Source organism: Sinocyclocheilus rhinocerous, unplaced genomic scaffold (assembly GCF_001515625.1).
Source record: "Sinocyclocheilus rhinocerous isolate Xijiao unplaced genomic scaffold, SAMN03320098_v1.1 scaffold5627, whole genome shotgun sequence".
Classification (NCBI taxonomy): domain Eukaryota; kingdom Metazoa; phylum Chordata; class Actinopteri; order Cypriniformes; family Cyprinidae; genus Sinocyclocheilus; species Sinocyclocheilus rhinocerous.
Genome location: NW_015658010.1, coordinates 45,864 through 48,870, shown reverse-complemented (window position 1 = coordinate 48,870; position 3,007 = coordinate 45,864). Strand labels below are relative to the sequence as shown.

Here is a 3,007-nt window from a genome sequence, read left to right as displayed (position 1 = left end):
CTTCTGCACAGCAAGGCTGCTTTTATTTGTACAGTAAAAAATACATGCCTGCTTCAAGTCTCAAAAATGGCCAAAAAATATTAATTTACTAACTTATTAATTTTAAGTTAAATTGTGCTTTGTTGGTATAGGCTAATGTCTGATAGAATGTTAAAAACAATGTTCAGTGTTAAGTTAAATATTTTAAATTGTTGTTTTGTAATTGATTTTTTATTTGAAAAGCAGGACAAAACAGTAAAAAGCACATTTTAGTTATTTAATTTATGCAATGGTGAAAAAGAAAAAAAAAAAAAAAGGCAAAATAGACCTAAATGCTAAAAACCGTGTTCGGTATTCGGCCCAGTGTTTCATTTTGTTCGGCTTCGGCCAAGAATTTTCATTTCGGTGCATCCCTACAATAAATAGCACCATATTATTTGTTTGAACAGTGCAAAACAGAAATTACACACTTCACCTTTAAAAGCTGCCAACGAAACCCCACTTCTTCAACTTAATTTGCAGTGGTGTTCGTCTACATGAGGCATAATGTTTTCCTGAGAGTTTTTAATGGAGTGAGCTTCCTCCCTGACCCGAACGGAACACTACAGCTCAGTCACTTACTCCCTCACGGCTCAGAGATCGCTGAACGACCACATTCGTCCCAAACCACAAATGGCCCCGGCAGCAAGACCAGCGTGACCGTGTGAACCGCAGTGACGCAGGGTTGACTTGAGGGAAACCCCTGATATAAAAGTCAAAGTGGTGTTTGAAGAGACGCAAGGAAAGAGACGTTTTCCACCCCAAGCACCGCTGCTATTCTCAGCTCAGACCTATTCTTGTAAAGGGGTTTCTCTTGAATTTAGATCACCACGTATGAGCGTGTCAAAACATGTTAACTGCACTGCATTGCGAGAGGCCAAACATAGTCTATGTCAAGGCTGAGCTATATTAATTTGTGTGTTAACTTTAGGCACTGCCATCCATGATATGCCACGTAGGCTGATTTGAAGATGATTATTGCTTTAGATAACTCTCCACAGCGAGAGGGTTCATCTTTCCAAGCGGCTGGTTTCTAAGCTCTGTGGCCATCACACCTTGTTTGTCATTTCAGTCTTGTTGCTCACGTACCAAAACAATTTCATTCCTACTTCTCGGCTGTCTGAGGCGTCTTCTAAGACATACATGGAAGAAATAGGCGTAACATCTGATAAATGACAAGATAACACAACTGATTCAAATGAAACATATCTATCTAAAAAGGGTTTCTGACGTATGTTGAAAGTGCAGTTTGGTTGGGTCGACACCAAAATGCTGGCTTTGATATGATCAGGAAACTTCAGATCAAGTCTGAAGTAAAAAAAAAAAAAGTAGTAATAATAATAATAATAATAATAATAATAATAAAGTATCATTCTTTCTACAGTTTCATTAATATTCGTCATGTTCAAGCCAGCCTCAACTAAAATATTATTTAAAAAAAAGAAAAGAAAAGTGCACACTTTATCAAATAAATATAATTATATATTATAATAAATGTAATTATAAATATATAATAATTAAAAAAATTCACTCTCACACACTCCACAGTCTGAAGATGCATGGTCAAGCCAGCCACAACTAAAATATATATTTTTTAAATCATATGAAAATCATGATAGTCTCCATGATAAGAAAGAGTGCACATTTTGTCAAATAAATATAATAAAACATATAATATAATAGATAATAAGTAAAAAATTACAAAAGCATTGCTCCTACAACATTGTTAATACTTATCACCACAGTTTGAAGATGCATGATGAAGCCTGCCTATTATAAAAAAAATTAAATTAAAGTTAAAAAAAAAAAATTTTAAAAAAGGATGGAAGTTGCCAGGAAAAGAAAAAGTGCATATTTTATGTTGTCAAATAAATATAAAAATAAATAAACATAAATATCAAACAAAGTACAAGTATTACATTATCAAAACCACAGTCTGAAGTAAAATATTACAAAAATTACAATAATCACCAGGAAAAGAAAAGTGCATACTTTCTGTTGTCAAATAAAAATAATGAATATAAGTATAGATAATACAAATAAAAAAATAAATATAAATATTGATAATATGTGACCCTGGACCACAAAACCAGTCATAAGGGTCAATTTTGTAAAATTGAGATGTATACATCATCTGAAAGTTGAATAAACAAGCTTTCCATTGATGTATGGTTTGTTAGGATAGGACAATATTTGGCCGAGATACAACTATTTGAAAATCTGAGGGTGCAAAAACATCAAAATACTGAGAAAATCGCCTTTAAAGTTGTCCAAATGAAGTTCTCAGCAATGCATATTACTAATCAAAAATTAAGTTTTGATATATTTATGATATGAATAGGAAATTTACAAAATATCTTCATGGAACATGATCTTTACTTATTATCCTAATGCTTTTTGGCATAAAAGAAAAATTGATAATTTTGACCCATACATTGAATTGTTGGCTATTGCTACAAATATACCGTGCTTATGACTGGTTTCGTGCTCTAGGGTCACATATATGTAAAAAATAAATATTACAAAATTTTTTGCTTAAGACTTTAAATGCATACATTGCACGTTTATTTAAATTCAGCAATTTTATGAACTTCATATCTGCTAATAATAAACTGACATATCACCATTAAGGTGCTCCAGCTCTCTAGACATCAGACATGGCCATATAAAAACCCTTATTCAAGGTTTTTCATGATCATGGGATCCCTGCAATACGTAACAACTGTAACAAGACATGCTACACAAAGATTTTTTTTTTTAAATCTGAATAGTAATGCAGGTCTAGTTTTACATAAAACTGTGTCAAGAAAGCGGGGCGCAATGTTAACAGATATCCTCAGGGCGAAATTCAGCCAAAGTCGGTCAAGCGTCCACCAGCCCTGACTGACCATGTCTGGAGATGCGGGTTTAACCTGTGGGAAAGGGAAGACACTTACGTGCCCTCTGCGGCATTTCGGTCTTACATCACCCAGTCTGGGTAAGAAAAAAA

General features: G+C 33.6%; 1 long non-coding RNA gene across 2 annotated transcripts in view; it reads right to left on the bottom strand.

Annotated features, from left to right (window-relative positions):
- Positions 1-3,007, bottom strand: part of LOC107722014 (uncharacterized) — a 19,777-nt gene that overhangs the window by 8,671 nt on the left and 8,099 nt on the right. The window contains exon 3 of one of the 2 annotated variants that reach the window (XR_001637761.1): positions 357-392. The exons of the other annotated variant lie outside the window; for it this stretch is intronic. This is a non-coding gene — a long non-coding RNA (uncharacterized LOC107722014). Of the gene's footprint in view, positions 1-356; positions 393-3,007 lie in introns of those variants that run through there. 2 annotated transcript variants of the gene reach the window in all.